We start from the raw sequence: 20,108 nt of genomic DNA on the forward strand, positions 1-20,108 counted from the left end.
TTTTCTTCCCTCCACCTAAAAGATTTCAGTTAGTTTTTCAATTGAGTGGTACAGTTTATAGGTCACATTAAAGGTGGAAAAATTTCTGAAATTATATATATTTGTCTCATTTATTTACAGCACAAAAACCTGACATTTTAATAGGGGTGTGTAGTTTTTTTTTATATCCACTGTATAATCCACTATAAATTAGTTTTGATGCTTCTTAAACATCTTCTCAAACATGTCTAACAGCCAAAGTAAAAATATGTGATATGTATCAATTGATTGTAAAATTTGAAAACGCAACCCGAATTTTGCCAAACATTTTGATTCTCTCTCTCTCTCGTCAAGACACAACCGCTAGATGACAGAGCTCAAGCCTCTCGACGTGACCCCTGCTGCCACACCCCCTTTCTCTGCTGCGACCTGTGCCTGCACCAGAAACATTTAGACCTCTGCCCCTCCCCTGTGCAGGGCCTGGCACTTCTCTGTCTGGCATACTGTTAGATCAAATAAATAAATAAAAAGGAAATTAATAAACCTCAAAATAGGCTGTAATTTTCTAACTTCACCACACAACGGCTAATAAGCCCTTTTCCCCACTAATACATGCCAAAAGAAGCTTTAGAACATACAACTGCACCACTGAACAGCAAATAAGCCCTTATTTTTTTCCACTTATGCAAGCCAAAAAAGGCTTTAGAACATATAACTGCACCGCTGAATGGCAAATAATACTTTTTGTAATTTTCTCACTTCACCACACAACGGCTAATAAGCCCTTAGTTTTTTCACTAATACACGCCAAAAAAAGGCTTTAGAACATATAACTGCACCACTGAACGGCAAATAAGCCCTTATTTGTTTCCACTTATACGTGCCAAAAAAAGCTTTAGAACATATAACTGCACTGCTGAACGGCAAATAATACCTTTTGTTTTCTACTAATACACCACAAAAAGGCTGTAATTTTCTCACTTCACCACACAACGGCTAATAAACCCCCTTTTTTCCCTCTTATACACCCCAAAAAAGGCTTTAGAACATATAACTGCACCGCTGAACGGCAAATAAGCCCTTATTCACTCTGGTGAAGTCTTCTCTTGATTGTTGACTTTGACACACATACACCTACCTCATGGAGATTGTGCCGAGGTGGAGAATCCCAAGCCATCATTTCTTTGCCAAAAAGGCCAGTCCTTGAACCTGTCGCTGTCTGCCAAAGTGCACGGCAGCGCCGACGTGTGGAGCTGTAACTATGGTCAGGGACAATACATGTCCTTTATGGCCCACTGGGTGATGTGATTCCTGCATAGTCACACCAGCAACTTGGCCAGGTGACGCCGCTTCCGCCTCCACGTTGCCAAGCCGTTGGCCCAGCGACAATGTCTGCCTATGCCTCCTTAGCCTCCACTGCAGGGGCAATTCATAGTGCCCCTCCAGCATACCACATGTACAGAGCACGGCGGTGTCACGCTGTTCTGCACCTCGTTTGCCTGGACGAACGGAGTTACACAAGGGAGGAACTGTTCCATGTGCTTCAGCAAGAAATTTTATCCTGGCCTTCTACGCGACAACTGAAAATCGGATCCATGGTGACCGACAACGTGAAGAACATTGTGTCGGCGCTGTGTCAAGGAGGGCTGAGCCATGCATCTGCAAGACATTCTAAAAATGGCCAGGAAACTTTGCATGCACTTCAGCCACTCATACACCGCAAAGCACACCCTCCTTGAGCTGCAGCGGCAGAACGGCATCCGCCAACATAGGCTGATATGCGACATTTCCACTTGTTGGAATTTTACCCTCCATATGTTGGACCTACTGTATGAACAGAGAAAGGCCATAAACGATTTCCTGATGATCCAAGCGGACAGGAGTACTCCCCTGTGAAACTTCAATGTCAGACAGTGGCAGCTCATGCATGACACCTGACGTTTTCTCAGGCCCTTTGAGGAGGCCACATTATTTGTCAGTCGCCAGGACTATGGGATGAACGATGTCATTCCATTGCTTTATGTCCTGGAACAAATGCTGGTAAATCTGGCCGGTCAGGGGACTGGAGACGTGGCGCCTAGAAAGATGGTGGCAAAGTTTGATACATTTGTCTGTCAAGATCTCTGTTTACAATCAGTGAACGGGAACATTATTTATCGCAAGGATATGCAAACACCAACCGATGGGGTGTTAACCCCCAGAAATAGGTCATCGCAAAGAAGGAGCAGTCATTTTCACAGCCCAAGGTATTCTCCCGGAAGCTTGACTTCTGCACGTCGACGGTCTGCATTGCGAAGCTTGTCTCAAAGAAAAATCCCGCAGTGCACCCCCTTGGAGGAAACTCTTTATCCGGCACAGGCTGCTTTGCTCCTTCAAAAACAATAGACTCTGTACAGTGTGACACCGATGTATAATTTCTCATACACCAGACTGAAAGAGTATTCCAAGCACCTGTCTGCCCACATAGCTGCCGAGAAGCAGAAGGTTCTTGCCATTGAAGTGGGCTCAGAGCTGAACCTAAAAGCCAAATTTTCCGGTTTACCTGGACTCAAAGGAAAGGACAGAGATCCACTGGCTGTGCTCATACAGATTTCATCCAAGCCTCAACTCACCAAGGCAAGCACAGAGGACCAGATTGTGTGGACAGGTTGGTTTTGCAGGACGTACACAGAGGACAATCTTGGAGGTTTTACCAAAGACATTTATCGAACTTGCCTCCCGCTCTTCCTGTATAACGGCTCCGAGGCGCTCACGGCTATCGTAGGAATGTGGTTCCATAGAAACTTTGACTGTTGTTTCAGTAATCTGGTCATCAGTTCTCAGGACCTTACGTGGCTAGCAGCGATGTGGACTGGGTATGACGTGTCTGGATCAGTGTCAGCCACAGAGTTTGTTTTCTCTGTGCCCGTCGAACCTTGCATGGATATTTCTAAATCAAAGGACGAGGTCACGTTGGAGGAAGTGGACAATTTATTCCAATGTCTTTACTTGCAATTCTTCAGACACTTTAGAATCCACTTATCAGCAACCCAGCTCGTCAAGGTGACGGCATCTGTGGCATCAGCGCATTGTAAAGGAAAAGTGAAGTTCCTCAGTAAGTACTACCTAATCCGAGTGCTGGGATTCATCACGGAGCTAGCCATCAATAACATCCAGTATTGAACACATGGACGACTCTCATCTCGGACCGTGTCCACAATGTTCGGGACCCCCCGGACGTCTTACATGTCTTAGACATGCTCCCTGCAGTGCTTACTACATGTTATACTTGAGTTATTTGGTCAGTTTTGGCCCAGTGACTGCCCAAATAAGTAAAGTGTGCAGTGATTCTAAGAGCGACCGCTGTCATCTGCATGTCATTGCAACACGCCAGACCTGCAGGGTATAGCGAGGTGAGGTCACGGTTATGGGCAATCGAGGGTTACTCACTATATTTTGGAGAACCCTGGGCAGGCGCGTGGCAGTGAAGGAGAGGTAGACACGGTTCCTCTGGGGCACACTCTGTATATAGGGACCAGGCCTGATGGTGGATTGAGGTGCCCTGGATGTTACGGGTATTTTAAGTGCCTGGGGCAAGGTCCCTGTTGGATTCGTGACGCCAGTGCCTTTGGACGGTGGCACGCCGGTTGGTAGTTGAATGATGGAGGTACACAAGTAGAATAGTGAACCAAACGTTACTTTTTACTGAACAGTCCAACTTTGTACAGCAGGTATTAATACAGTCTTTCAATCACAGTCCACAAGTAGGCTTATTCACAGAATGGCAGGTATGAGTTATGCAAGATACGCAGAGGGTAAATTCACAAGCACTCAGCAGCAGGTTGTACCTTTCCTCAGAATCAATGTACACTGTCCTTTCTAGAACTCCTGCTCTGGCTTTATCTCCCAAGGCCCGGATGCCTAAAGAGTGGCTTAAATCCTTGGTTACTATCTTCCTCAGGTATTAATTAAATCCTTGCTTTCCTTTCTATTTGCATCTGCCCGTCAGGGTTACTTAGCTTACCCTGGAGTTTCCTCACTTGCCTGTGGATTGACTGCGGGTTTCTCCCAGGAGGTTGGGTCCTGCCACTGGGGTGACTTCAGAGCTAACTAAGGCTCTCTTGTTCTCAGGCAGGCTGGAGCTTCTCACTAGCCTCCTGGACATCACTAGCAGCCAGGGCTATCCAGCTGCATGTCAGGAGCAGGCTTTCTAACCTCTGTCTTCTCAGACTCCTGACTCTGCACACACTGCACTGCACTAACTCTCCCTGTCTGGGCCTGGACATTTATACTAGGGGCTCCCTATCTCCCTCTAGTGTCTGGGATGTCTAACTACACCCAACTAGGCCTGCTGTTGCATCATACAGGGGTACATTGCATGTAAAACACATTAGACCATACATAAAATGCACAATTAAATATAACATTTCTGTTCCTTGTGAGTAGGAGTAACGCGCACACCAATTGACCCTTGTGTAGTGCCCACCCCTACCTAGTGGGACACTACATCATACTGACTCACAGTATTATTTCACAATGAAGGCTCTCTGCGGCCAGGAAATAGCCGTTTTTAACGTAATTCACTACAAATAAATTCGTATCGAACCGAATTCTTCCCCAAAAATTTGGCGAACTGGCAAATCAAATTTTTTTTATTCGCTCATCTCTAACCGTGTCAGCAGATGTATCATGCCTTTTCCCCCAAGGCATGTAGCAGATGTCATTTTACTGAAGCCTTGACATGAATGGGCATTGACACAGGATAGAGGATAAATATTATGTATGTGGGGGTCTTACTGCTGGGACCCAGTACCTGGCAGGGCCACTGAAATTAGCAGAGTGACAGGTTGAACATGTGCAATCCTATTCCATTTATCTATATATAGGACTGCTGGAGATACGTGAGTGTACATCTAATTCTGGCAGGTCCATAGCAATGAATGGAGTAACAGTGTCCATGTCTGACCTGCCTCTCTTTTCATTTCGGGGAGCCCCGAGCGGTATGGTGATCCCATTATGAAGAGAGTTAGGGGTCACAATTGTAGGACTGTTACACCGTCTACTGTGGATAGGTGATAACTTCAAATTACTAGAATACCCCTTTAACTCATTGTGTGTAAGGCTGCTTTCACACTAGCGTTTTTCTTTTCCGGCATAGAGTTCCGTCACAGGGGCTCTATACCAGAAAAGAACTGATCAGTTTTATCCTCATGCATTCTGAATAGAGAGTAATCCGTTCAATTTGCATCAGGATGTCTTCAGTTCAGTCGTTTTGATTGAACAGGCAAAAGATAAAACCGTAGCATGCTACAGTTTTCTCTCCGGCGAAAAAAACTGAAGACATGCCTGAATCCTGGATCTGGCATTTTTTCCCATAGGAATGTATTAGTGCCGGATCCGGCATTTAAAATACTGGAATGCCGGATCCGTATTTCCGGCCTGCGCATGCGCAGATCGGTAAAAATGTGAAAAAAGATACAAGACAAATCCGTGTGTCCGCATGACAAGCGGAGAGACGGATCCTTCCTCGCAATGCATTTGTGAGACGGATCCGCATCCAAATCCGTCTCACAAATGCTTTTAGTCAGCGGCAGATCAGCGGATCCGGCGGCCAGTTCCAACGACGGACCTGCCCGGAGGATCACACTGCCGCAAGTGAGAAAATAGCCTAATATAGAAATATGATTATACCACAGTGAACGGATTATATTAATCACAAATTCAGCTGTATGAAGGCCTCTCATGAAGGTTGACAGGTTTTGCAGCCTTACATAATGTAGTTAGATATCTTCTGCAGGCTTTTCGTATTTGCATTTTTCTTTTGTCAGGAGACATTTGTATAGCAAACAATGATTTCATCAATAAACAGACTATTTCCTGCCTGATTATTGGCGTCTTAATTTAACATTCTCTGTTTCCTTTTCAGTGTTCTCTGAATAGCTAAGGCTCCTTTCACACTTGCGTCTGCATTATATTGTAAAAAAAATTCTAAGTGTGAAAGTAGCCTCAGACGGATCTGTCCAGACTTTACATTGAAAGTCAATGGGGGACGGATCCGTTTGAAAATTGAGCCATAGTGTGTCATATTCAAACGGATCCGTCCCCATTGACTTACATTGTAAGTCTGGACGGATCCGCCTGCCTCTGCACGGCCAGGCGTTCAGGTGTCCGCCTGCTGAGCGGAGCGGAGGCTGAACGCTGCCAGACTGATGCATTCTGAGCGGATCCGCGTCCACTCAGAATGCATTAGGGCTGGACGGATGCGTTCGGGGCCGCTTGTGAGAGCCTTTGAACGGAGCTCACAAGCGGAGCCCCGAACGCTAGTGTGAAAGTAGCCTAAAACAGTTCTCAAGGATTGTTGTAAAAAAAATGTCTATTTATTTTTAATTTTTTTGCTTTTTTGTTTTATTCAGATTTATCAAACTGGTGTAAAGTAGAACTGGCATAGTTGCCCATAGCGACCAATCATATTCCACCTTTCATTTTCCAAAGGAGCTGTGAAAAATAAAAGGTGGAATCTGATTGGTTGCTACGGGTAACTAAGCCATTTCTACTTTACACCAGTTTGATAAATCTCCCCCAGTGACTCTTATGTCCATGGGCTGTGACACGTATTACTGCCCAGTACTAATTCCAGACACAGCCCATGAACAAGAGTGGCCCTGTTTTTTACCCTTTTTTCCAATTGCTAAACAAGGCCTTTCATCTTTTTTACTGGCTATAGAATACTGACTATATTATGGCTTTAATAACTTTGTAAATGTGTGTGATCATCTACAGTTAGGCCTAGTTCACACTTCAGTTATTTGGTCAGTTATTTCCATCAGTTCTTGGGAGCCAAAACCAGGTTTGGGTCAAAAAAACTGAAGAAGTGCAAACCATATCATTAAACCAGATCTCTGTGGAGGCTTTACTACTGGTTTTGGCTCACAATAACTGATGGAAATAACTGACCAAGTACTGAAGTGTGAACTCAGCCTAAGTTTTATCCCATATACTCTAGATTAGAGATGAGCGAACCTTTAAAGATTCGGTTCGGTTTGTGAAGATGGTCAAGTGAGATAGCTGACAGTTATCCTCATGGGTTCTTTAAACTAAAACAAAAAATCCTGCAGTTTTCACACTGGCCACTATGTCTAATAATTGGCGCCACTTCTTGGTGTTTACAGATCACTATAATGGTATCACCTCTGTGTATAGATAACACAGGATCCACCATTCGCAATACGGTGGTTGTCAGAGCTTATCTATAGAGTTGAGCGAACACCTGGATGTTCGGGTTCGAGAAGTTCGGCCGAACATCCCGGAAATGTTCGGGTTCGGGATCCGAACCCGATCCGAACTTCGTCCCGAACCCGAACCCCATTGAAGTCAATGGGGACCCGAACTTTTCGGCACTAAAAAGGCTGTAAAACAGCCCAGGAAAGAGCTAGAGGGCTGCAAAAGGCAGCAACATGTAGGTAAATCCCCTGCAAACAAATGTGGATAGGGAAATGAATTAAAATAAAAATTAAATAAATAAAAATTAACCAAAATCAATTGGAGAGAGGTTCCATAGCAGAGAATCTGGCTTCCCGTCACCCACCACTGGAACAGTCCATTCTCAGATATTTAGGCCCCGGCACCCAGGCAGAGGAGAGAGGTCCCGTAACAGAGAATCTGTCTTCATGTCAGCAGAGAATTAGTCTGCATGTCATAGCAGAGAATGAGGCTTCACGTCAGCCACCACTGCAACAGTCCATTGGCATATATTTAGGCCCAGCACACACACAGGCAGAGGAGAGAGGTCCCGTAACAGAGAATCTGGCTTCATGTCAGCAGAGAATCAGTCTGCATGTCATAGCAGAGAATCAGGCTTCACGTCAGCCACCACTGCAACAGTCCATTGTCATAAATTTAGGCCCAGCACCCAGGCAGAGGAGAGAGGTCCCGTAACAGAGAATCTGGCTTCATGTCAGCAGAGAATCAGTCTTCATATCATAGCAGAGAATCAGGCTTCACGTCACCCACCACTGTAAGAGTCAATTTTCATAAATTTAGGCCCAGAACCCAGGCAGAGGAGAAAGGTCCCGTAACAGACAATCTGGCTTCATGTCAGCAGAGAATCAGTCTTCATATCATAGCAGAGAATCAGGCTTCACGTCACCCACCACTGTAAGAGTCAATTTTCATAAATTTAGGCCCAGAACCCAGGCAGAGGAGAAAGGTCCCGTAACAGACAATCTGGCTTCATGTCAGCAGAGAATCAGTCTTCATATCATAGCAGAGAATCAGGCTTCACGTCACCCACCACTGTAAGAGTCAATTTTCATAAATTTAGGCCCAGAACCCAGGCAGAGGAGAAAGGTCCCGTAACAGACAATCTGGCTTCATGTCAGCAGAGAATCAGTCTTCATATCATAGCAGAGAATCAGGCTTCACGTCACCCACCACTGTAAGAGTCAATTTTCATAAATTTAGGCCCAGAACCCAGGCAGAGGAGAAAGGTCCCGTAACAGACAATCTGGCTTCATGTCAGCAGAGAATCAGTCTTCATATCATAGCAGAGAATCAGGCTTCACGTCACCCACCACTGTAAGAGTCAATTTTCATAAATTTAGGCCCAGAACCCAGGCAGAGGAGAAAGGTCCCGTAACAGACAATCTGGCTTCATGTCAGCAGAGAATCAGTCTTCATATCATAGCAGAGAATCAGGCTTCACGTCACCCACCACTGTAAGAGTCAATTTTCATAAATTTAGGCCCAGAACCCAGGCAGAGGAGAAAGGTCCCGTAACAGACAATCTGGCTTCATGTCAGCAGAGAATCAGTCTTCATATCATAGCAGAGAATCAGGCTTCACGTCACCCACCACTGTAAGAGTCAATTTTCATAAATTTAGGCCCAGAACCCAGGTAGAGGAGAAAGGTCCCGTAACAGACAATCTGGCTTCATGACAGCAGAGAATCAGTCTGCATGTCATAGCAGAGAATCAGGCTTCACGTCAGCCACCACTGCAACAGTCCATTGTCATAAATTTAGGCCCAGCACCCAGGCAGAGGAGAGAGGTCCCGTAACAGACAATCTGGCTTCATGTCAGCAGAGAATTAGTCTGCATGTCATAGCAGAGAATCAGGCTTCATGTCAGCCACCACTGCAACAGTCCATTGGCATATATTTAGGCCTAGCACACAGGCAGAGGAGAGGTTCATTCAACTTTGGGTAGCATCGCAATATAATGGTAAAATGAAAATAAAAATAGGATTGAATGAGGAAGTGCCCTGGAGTCCAATAATATATGGTTATGGGGAGGTAGTTAATGTCTAATCTGGACAAGGGACGGACAGGTCCTGTGGGATCCATGCCTGGTTCATTTTTATGAACGTCAGCTTGTCCACATTGGCTGTAGACAGGCGGCTGCGTTTGTCTGTAATGACGCCCCCTGCCGTGCTGAATACACGTTCAGACAAAACGCTGGCTGCCGGGCAGGCCAGCACCTCCAAGGCATAAAAGGCTAGCTCTGGCCACGTGGACAATTTAGAGACCCAGAAGTTGAATGGGGCCGAACCATCAGTCAGTACGTGGAGGGGTGTGCACACGTACTGTTCCACCATGTTAGTGAAATGTTGCCTCCTGCTAACACGTTGCGTATCAGGTGGTGGTGCAGTTAGCTGTGGCGTGTTGACAAAAGTTTTCCACATCTCTGCCATGCTAACCCTGCCCTCAGAGGAGCTGGCCGTGACACAGCTGCCTTGGCGACCTCTTGCTCCTCCTCTGCCTTGGCCTTGGGCTTCCACTTGTTCCCCTGTGACATTTGGGAATGCTCTCAGTAGCGCGTCTACCAACGTGCGCTTGTACTCGCGCATCTTCCTATCACGCTCCAGTGCAGGAAGTAAGGTGGGCACATTGTCTTTGTAGCGTGGATCCAGCAGGGTGGCAACCCAGTAGTCCGCACAGGTTAAAATGTGGGCAACTCTGCTGTCGTTGCGCAGGCACTGCAGCATGTAGTCGCTCATGTGTGCCAGGCTGCCCAGGGGTAAGGACAAGCTGTCCTCTGTGGGAGGCGTATCGTCATCGTCCTGCCTTTCCCCCCAGCCACGCACCAGTGATGGACCCGAGCTGCGTTGGGTGCCACCCCGCTGTGACCATGCTTCATCCTCATCCTCCTCCACCTCCTCCTCATCCTCGTCCTCCTCGTCCTCCAGTAGTGGGCCCTGGCTGGCCACATTTGTACCTGGCCTCTGCTGTTGCAAAAAACCTCCCTCTGAGTCACTTCGAAGAGACTGGCCTGAAAGTGCTAAAAATGACCCCTCTTCCTCATCCTCCTCCTCCTCCTCCTGGGCCACCTCCTGTTCCATCATCGCCCTAAGTGTTTTCTCAAGGAGACATAGAAGTGGTATTGTAACGCTGATAACGGTGTCATCGCCACTGGCCATGTTGGTGGAGTACTCGAAACAGCGCAACAGGGCACACAGGTCTCGCATGGAGGCCCAGTCATTGGTGGTGAAGTGGTGCTGTTCTGTAGTGCGACTGACCCGTGCGTGCTGCAGCTGAAACTCCACTATGGCCTGCTGCTGCTCGCACAGTCTGTCCAGCATGTGCAAGGTGGAGTTCCACCTGGTGGGCACGTCGCATATGAGGCGGTGAGCGGGAAGGCCGAAGTTACGCTGTAGCGCAGACAGGCGAGCAGCGGCAGGATGTGAACGCCGGAAGCGCGAACAGACGGCCCGCACTTTATGCAGCAGCTCTGACATGTCGGGGTAGTTGTGAATGAACTTCTGCACCACCAAATTCAGCACATGCGCCAAGCAAGGGATGTGCGTCAAATTGGCTAGTCCCAGAGCTGCAACGAGATTTCGCCCATTATCACACACCACCAGGCCGGGCTTGAGGCTCACCGGCAGCAACCACTCGTCGGTCTGTTGTTCAATACCCCGCCACAACTCCTGTGCGGTGTGGGGCCTGTCCCCCAAACATATGAGTTTCAGAATGGCCTGCTGACGTTTACCCCGGGCTGTGCTGAAGTTGGTGGTGAAGGTGTGTGGCTGACTGGATGAGCAGGTGGAAGAAGAGGAGGAGGAAGCCGAGAAGGAGGAGGTGGCAACAGGAGGCAAAGAATGTTGCCCTGCGATCCTTGGCGGCGGCAGGACGTGCGCCAAACAGCTCTCCGCCTGGGGCCCAGCTGCCACTACATTTACCCAGTGTGCAGTTAGGGAGATATAGCGTCCCTGGCCGTGCTTACTGGTCCACGTATCTGTGGTTAGGTGGACCTTGCTACAGATGGCGTTGCGCAGTGCACACTTGATTTTATCGGATACTTGGTTGTGCAGGGAAGGCACGGCTCTCTTGGAGAAGTAGTGCCGGCTGGGAACAACATACTGTGGGACAGCAAGCGACATGAGCTGTTTGAAGCTGTCTGTGTCCACCAGCCTAAATGACAGCATTTCATAGGCCAGTAGTTTAGAAATGCTGGCATTCAGGGCCAGGGATCGAGGGTGGCTAGGTGGGAATTTACGCTTTCTATCAAATGTTTGTGAGATGGAGAGCTGAACGCTGGCGTGTGACATGGTTGAGACGCTTGGTGACGGAGGTGGTGGTGGTGGTGTTGGTGGTACATCCCCTGTTTGCTGGGCGGCAGGTGCCAACGTTCCTCCAGAGGCGGAGGAAGAGGCCGAGGCGGCAGCAGCAGAATAGGCCGAGGCGGCAGCAGCAGAAGAGGTAGCAGGGGGAGCCTGAGTGACTTCCTTGGTTTTAAGGTGTTTACTCCACTGCAGTTCATGCTTTGCATGCAGGTGCCTGGTCATGCAGGTTGTGCTCAGGTTCAGAACGTTAATGCCTCGCTTCAGGCTCTGATGGCACAGCGTGCAAACCACTCGGGTCTTGTCGTCAGCACATTGTTTGAAGAAGTGCCATGCCAGGGAACTCCTTGAAGCTGCCTTTGGGGTGCTCGGTCCCAGATGGCGGCGGTCAGTAGCAGGCGGAGTCTCTTGGCGGCGGGTGTTCTGCTTTTGCCCACTGCTCCCTCTTTTGCTACGCTGTTGGCTCGGTCTCACCACTGCCTCTTCCTCCGAACTGTGAAAGTCAGTGGCACGACCTTCATTCCATGTGGGGTCTAGGACCTCATCGTCCCCTGCATCGTCTTCCACCCAGTCTTGATCCCTGACCTCCTGTTCAGTCTGCACACTGCAGAAAGACGCAGCAGTTGGCACCTGTGTTTCGTCATCATCAGAGACATGCTGAGGTGGTATTCCCATGTCCTCATCATCAGGAAACATAAGTGGTTGTGCGTCAGTGCATTCTATGTCTTTCACCGCTGGGGAAGGGCTAGGTGGATGCCCTTGGGAAACCCTGCCAGCGGAGTCTTCAAACAGCATAAGAGACTGCTGCATAACTTGAGGCTGAGACAGTTTCCCTGGTATGCATGGGGGTGATGTGACAGACTGATGGGGTTGGTTTTCAGGCGCCATCTGTGCGCTTTCTGCAGAAGACTGGGTGGGAGATAATGTGAACGTGCTGGATCCACTGTCGGCCACCCAATTGACTAATGCCTGTACCTGCTCAGGCCTTACCATCCTTAGAACGGCATTGGGCCCCACCATATATCGCTGTAAATTCTGGCGGCTACTGGGACCTGAGGTAGTTGGTACACTAGGACGTGTGGATGTGGCAGAACGGCCACGTCCTCTCCCAGCACCAGAGGGTCCACTAACACCACCACGACCATGTCCACGTCCGCGTCCCTTACTAGATGTTTTTCTCATTGTTATGGTTCACCACAACAACAAATATATTATTTGGCCCAATGTATTGTATTCAAATTCAGCGGGATATAAATTTGAGGCCTAGTATTTAGGCGCTGGGTGACCGGTATGGATTTAGTGACAGAATTAGACTTGGAAATGCACAGAAGCGTGTGTGTGAAGTTATTCTGAATGACCCAATGTGCACCTTGAATATTATATACCCTTTTTGGGATAGATTTCAAATAGCTCTGATATAGCAGGAACCACTAAATTATGAAATTGCTAAATTGGGAATTGTACTTCAACCCAGAACAAAAAATGTGCTTTGACGGGCACTAAATAACTTTCCCAGCTACAACAGGACAGCGGTAACGAGAGATTTAGAGGGATTTAAATTTGAGGCCTAGTATTTAGGCGCTGGGTCACCGGTATGGATTTAGTGACAGAATTAGACTTGGAAATGCACAGAAGCGTGTGTGTGAAGTTATTCTGAATGACCCTATGTGCACCTTCAATATTATATACCCTTTTAGGGATAGATTTCAAATAGCTCTGATATAGCAGAAACCACTAAATTATGAAATTGCTAAATTGGGAATTGTACTTCAACCCAGAACAAAAAATGTGCTTTGACGGACACTAAATATCTTGCCCAGCAACAACAGTACAGCGGTGGGTAACGAGAGATTTAGAGGGATTTAAATTTGAGGCCTAGTATTTAGGCGCTGGGTCACCGGTATGGATTTAGTGACAGAATTAGACTTGGAAATGCACAGAAGCGTGTGTGTGAAGTTATTCTGAATGACCCAATGTGCACCTTCAATATTATATACCCTTTTAGGGATAGATTTCAAATAGCTCTGATATAGCAGAAACCACTAAATTATGAAATTGCTAAATTGGGAATTGTACTTCAACCCAGAACAAAAAATGTGCTTTGACGGACACTAAATATCTTGCCCAGCAACAACAGTACAGCGGTGGGTAACGAGAGATTTAGAGGGATTTAAATTTGAGGCCTAGTATTTAGGCGCTGGGTGACAGGTATGGGTTTAGTGACAGAATTAGACTTGGAAATACACAGTAGCGGGTGTGTGTGAAGTTATTCTGAATGACCCTATGTGCACCTTCAATATTATATACCCTTTTAGGGATAGATTTCAAATAGCTCTGATATAGCAGAAACCACTAAATTATGAAATTGCTAAATTGGGAATTGTACTTCAACCCAGAACAAAAAATGTGCTTTGACGGACACTAAATATCTTGCCCAGCAACAACAGTACAGCGGTGGGTAACGAGAGATTTAGAGGGATTTAAATTTGAGGCCTAGTATTTAGGCGCTGGGTCACCGGTATGGATTTAGTGACAGAATTAGACTTGGAAATGCACAGAAGCGTGTGTGTGAAGTTATTCTGAATGACCCAATGTGCACCTTCAATATTATATACCCTTTTAGGGATAGATTTCAAATAGCTCTGATATAGCAGAAACCACTAAATTATGAAATTGCTAAATTGGGAATTGTACTTCAACCCAGAACAAAAAATGTGCTTTGACGGACACTAAATATCTTGCCCAGCAACAACAGTACAGCGGGTAACGAGAGATTTAGAGGGATTTAAATTTGAGGCCTAGTATTTAGGCGCTGGGTGACAGGTATGGGTTTAGTGACAGAATTAGACTTGGAAATACACAGTAGCGGGTGTGTGTGAAGTTATTCTGAATGACCCAATGTGCACCTTCAATATTATATACCCTTTTTGGGATAGATTTCAAATAGCTCTGATATAGCAGGAACCACTAAATTATGAAATTGCTAAATTGGGAATTGTACTTCAACCCAGAACAAAAAATGTGCTTTGACGGACACTAAATATCTTGCCCAGCAACAACAGTACAGCGGTAACGAGAGATTTAGCGGGATATAAATTTGAGGCCTAGTATTTAGGCGCTGGGTCACCGGTATGGATTTAGTGACAGAATTAGACTTGGAAATGCACAGAAGCGTGTGTGTGAAGTTATTCTGAATGACCCTATGTGCACCTTCAATATTATATACCCTTTTAGGGATAGATTTCAAATAGCTCTGATATAGCAGAAACCACTAAATTATAAAATTGCTAAATTGGGAATTGTACTTCAACCCAGAACAAAAAATGTGCTTTGACGGACACTAAATATCTTGCCCAGCAACAACAGTACAGCGGTAACGAGAGATTTAGAGGGATTTAAATTTGAGGCCTAGTATTTAGGCGCTGGGTGACAGGTATGGGTTTAGTGACAGAATTAGACTTGGAAATACACAGTAGCGGGTGTGTGTGAAGTTATTCTGAATGACCCAATGTGCACCTTCAATATTATATACCCTTTTAGGGATAGATTCCAAATAGCTCTGATATAGCAGGAACCACTAAATTATGAAATTGCTAAATTGGGAATTGTACTTCAACCCAGAACAAAAAATGTGCTTTGACGGACACTAAATATCTTGCCCAGCAACAACAGTACAGCGGTAACGAGAGATTTAGAGGGATTTAAATTTGAGGCCTAGTATTTAGGCGCTGGGTGACAGGTATGGGTTTAGTGACAGAATTAGACTTGGAAATACACAGTAGCGGGTGTGTGTGAAGTTATTCTGAATGACCCAATGTGCACCTTCAATATTATATACCCTTTTAGGGATAGATTCCAAATAGCTCTGATATAGCAGGAACCACTAAATTATGAAATTGCTAAATTGGGAATTGTACTTCAACCCAGAACAAAAAATGTGCTTTGACGGACACTAAATATCTTGCCCAGCAACAACAGTACAGCGGTAACGAGAGATTTAGAGGGATTTAAATTTGAGGCCTAGTATTTAGGCGCTGGGTGACAGGTATGGGTTTAGTGACAGAATTAGACTTGGAAATACACAGTAGCGGGTGTGTGTGAAGTTATTCTGAATGACCCAATGTGCACCTTCAATATTATATACCCTTTTAGGGATAGATTCCAAATAGCTCTGATATAGCAGGAACCACTAAATTATGAAATTGCTAAATTGGGAATTGTACTTCAACCCAGAACAAAAAATGTGCTTTGACGGACACTAAATATCTTGCCCAGCAACAACAGTACAGCGGTAACGAGAGATTTAGCGGGATATAAATTTGAGGCCTAGTATTTAGGCGCTGGGTCACCGGTATGGATTTAGTGACAGAATTAGACTTGGAAATGCACAGAAGCGTGTGTGTGAAGTTATTCTGAATGACCCTATGTGCACCTTCAATATTATATACCCTTTTAGGGATAGATTTCAAATAGCTCTGATATAGCAGAAACCACTAAATTATGAAATTGCTAAATTGGGAATTGTACTTCAACCCAGAACAAAAAATGTGCTTTGACGGACACTAAATATCTTGCCCAGCAACAACAGTACAGCGGTAACGAGAGATTTAGAGGGATTTAAATTTGAGGCCTAGTATTTAGGCGCTGGGTGACAGGTATGGGTTTAGTGACAGAATTAGACTTGGAAATACACAGTAGCGGGTGTGTGTGAAGTTATTCTGAATGACCCAATGTGCACCTTCAATATTATATACCCTTTTAGGGATAGATTCCAAATAGCTCTGATATAGCAGGAACCACTAAATTATGAAATTGCTAAATTGGGAATTGTACTTCAACCCAGAACAAAAAATGTGCTTTGACGGACACTAAATATCTTGCCCAGCAACAACAGTACAGCGGTAACGAGAGATTTAGAGGGATTTAAATTTGAGGCCTAGTATTTAGGCGCTGGGTGACAGGTATGGGTTTAGTGACAGAATTAGACTTGGAAATACACAGTAGCGGGTGTGTGTGAAGTTATTCTGAATGACCCAATGTGCACCTTCAATATTATATACCCTTTTAGGGATAGATTCCAAATAGCTCTGATATAGCAGGAACCACTAAATTATGAAATTGCTAAATTGGGAATTGTACTTCAACCCAGAACAAAAAATGTGCTTTGACGGACACTAAATATCTTGCCCAGCAACAACAGTACAGCGGTAACGAGAGATTTAGAGGGATTTAAATTTGAGGCCTAGTATTTAGGCGCTGGGTGACAGGTATGGGTTTAGTGACAGAATTAGACTTGGAAATACACAGTAGCGGGTGTGTGTGAAGTTATTCTGAATGACCCAATGTGCACCTTCAATATTATATACCCTTTTAGGGATAGATTCCAAATAGCTCTGATATAGCAGGAACCACTAAATTATGAAATTGCTAAATTGGGAATTGTACTTCAACCCAGAACAAAAAATGTGCTTTGACGGACACTAAATATCTTGCCCAGCAACAACAGTACAGCGGTAACGAGAGATTTAGAGGGATTTAAATTTGAGGCCTAGTATTTAGGCGCTGGGTGACAGGTATGGGTTTAGTGACAGAATTAGACTTGGAAATACACAGTAGCGGGTGTGTGTGAAGTTATTCTGAATGACCCAATGTGCACCTTCAATATTATATACCCTTTTAGGGATAGATTCCAAATAGCTCTGATATAGCAGGAACCACTAAATTATGAAATTGCTAAATTGGGAATTGTACTTCAACCCAGAACAAAAAATGTGCTTTGACGGACACTAAATATCTTGCCCAGCAACAACAGTACAGCGGTAACGAGAGATTTAGAGGGATTTAAATTTGAGGCCTAGTATTTAGGCGCTGGGTGACAGGTATGGGTTTAGTGACAGAATTAGACTTGGAAATACACAGTAGCGGGTGTGTGTGAAGTTATTCTGAATGACCCAATGTGCACCTTCAATATTATATACCCTTTTTGGGATAGATTTCAAATAGCTCTGATATAGCAGGAACCACTAAATTATGAAATTGCTAAATTGGGAATTGTATTTCAACCCAGAACAAGAAATGTGCTTGAACGGACACTAAATAACTCGCCCAGCTACAGCACTAGGGACAGATTTAGCTGGATATAAATTTGAGGCCTAGTATTTAGGCGCTGGGTGACCGGTATGGATTTAGTGACAGAATTAGACTGGGATATGGCCAAAAAATAAACAGACTATTGCTGGTTAAATGCACTTGGTGTGACAGCTTCACCCTGATGTAGGCTTTAGCCAAAAAACAACCACACCATTGAGGGTTAAATGCACTTGGTGACAGGCGCAGCTTGCCCCTGATTTTGTATATGGCCAAAAAATGAACAGACTATTGCTGGTTAAATGCACTTGGTGTGACAGCTTCACCCTGATGTAGGCTTTAGCCAAAAAACAACCACACCATTGAGGGTTAAATGCACTTGGTGACAGGCGCAGCTTGCCCCTGATTTTGTATATGGCCAAAAAATGAACAGACTATTGCTGGTTAAATGCACTTGGTGTCACAGCTTCACCCTGATGTAGGCTTTAGCCAAAAAACAACCACACCATTGAGGGTTAAATGCACTTGGTGACAGGCGCAGCTTGCCCCTGATTTTGTATATGGCCAAAAAATGAACAGACTATTGCTGGTTAAATGCACTTGGTGTGACAGCTTCACCCTGATGTAGGCTTTAGCCAAAAAACAACCACACCATTGAGGGTTAAATGCACTTGGTCGCAGCTTGTGCTGGCGCACCACAAGACACAAAATGGCCGCCGATCACCCCAGAAAAATGAGACTGACAAACGGTCTGTGCAGCCTAAAAACAGTGAGCAATTGAGGATCAGCAGCTCAATGATCCACAGCTGCAGATCGATCAGTTAATCAAGTCCTTTGGAGGAGTTAATCTGCCTAATCTCGCCCTACTGTCGCAGCCGCAACCTCTCCCTACGCTAATCAGAGCAGAGTGACGGGCGGCGCTATGTGACTCCAGCTTAAATAGAGGCTGGGTCACATGGTGCTCTGGCCAATCACAGCCATGCCAATAGTAGGCATGGCTGTGATGGCCTCTTGGGGCAAGTAGTATGACGCTTGTTGATTGGCTGCTTTGCAGCCTTTCAAAAAGCGCCAAGAAAGCGTCACAAAAGCGCCAAGAAAGCGACGAACACCGAACCCGAACCCGGACTTTTACGAAAATGTCCGGGTTCGGGTCCGTGTCACGGACACCCCAAAATTCGGTACGAACCCGAACTATACAGTTCGAGTTCGCTCATCCCTACTTATCTATTCTTTTCTTGTACAATGTCCTCTACAATGTCCTCTGCACAGATCACAGAGCATGCCTAGAAAACTTTCCCATAAAAGTCAATGAGGTCTCCTCACCGTTGTGTCTATGGCCCATGGAGCTGCCATAAAGCAATTTTTTTTAAAGCTGTTAAAACATCTCAGACAAGATGGCTGCCCCCATAATCATGTTCATAACAGAAAATAAAAAATTATATAATCAGAAAATAAAAACAGATTACGGTAGTTTTACTATCTGATTATATTATAACTGGCACATTGTGGTATTGCTGACACATTTCCTTTAAGTTGAAGCATTTAGCTTGCTTCATGTATAAGGGACAAATGCAGCTTTATGGCTCTCCAGGGTGTAGCTGGCGGTCTATGCGGTTTGTATATTTGTACGTGTTTTGTCGGTTGCAATCACAGGATGGACTTACAGTAAACAATGATTTCATCAATGAAGGTTGTGACTGGTTATTTCCTGCCAGCTAATCTGTATGCAAACAACTTTCGATCACTGTTTTCCCATCTCAGGACTTTACTTTATTGACATCTGAGAAAATATACATGCCATGTACAGTAACTGTATTTTACATTATGCAGATGAATGTAAAAGAGGCCTCATTGATTATCTAAAAAATTACATTTAGAGGAAAGTAGGGGTGGACTGGGAACAGCTGCCATCAACAGCTGCCATTGGGCAATTTTGCTGTAAGGGTATGGCCGATCTACCGCTAGAATTAAGAATCAATACAAAAAGTAAGGGAAATATAGGCACATTTGTAACAGGGCCCCACACTACCATGTGCCATTTTTGATACCATTGATTTATGAGGCAGGGCCTACCTTTAGGCCTTCTGAGGCACCAGGTCTTGGGTGATCATAGTTACCAATTGCAGTGTCCCACTCAAGTAACCGTGGGCCCGCAAACGTATCTTAATTATGTATTAATGCCATGTGATATGCCTGTATTTTGTATTTTATCTCCTGTCATATTCTCCATGTCACAATGTGATTCCATATGCAAAAATCCTTTACACAGGCCTAGTCAGGGTGCACTACACTTGTTTCTCCACAAGATGGAGCTGTGTCAGTGTGTATATATAGCTAAGCTCAGACCTAAGTTAGGCTGTGCAAAAGTGTGCAGTTGTGTGCTGTTCTGTGCAGTTCAGTTCCTGGTTGAGGTAAATCCAAACCAGTGCAGATGAGCTCAGGTAAATCCAAGTGAGAGTTCAGTTGAATGCAGTTCTCTCATGAGCCTTCAAGAAAGCAACAGCCA

At 45.3% G+C, this 20,108-nt stretch overlaps 1 pseudogene; it reads left to right on the forward strand.

Annotated features, from left to right (window-relative positions):
• Positions 1-2,145: 2,145 nt before the first annotated feature.
• LOC122930266 lies at positions 2,146-3,141 on the forward strand (annotated as a pseudogene).
• The last annotated feature ends 16,967 nt before the right edge of the window (positions 3,142-20,108 follow it).

Source organism: Bufo gargarizans, chromosome 3 (genome assembly GCF_014858855.1).
Source record: "Bufo gargarizans isolate SCDJY-AF-19 chromosome 3, ASM1485885v1, whole genome shotgun sequence".
NCBI classification, from domain to species: Eukaryota; Metazoa; Chordata; class Amphibia; order Anura; family Bufonidae; genus Bufo; species Bufo gargarizans.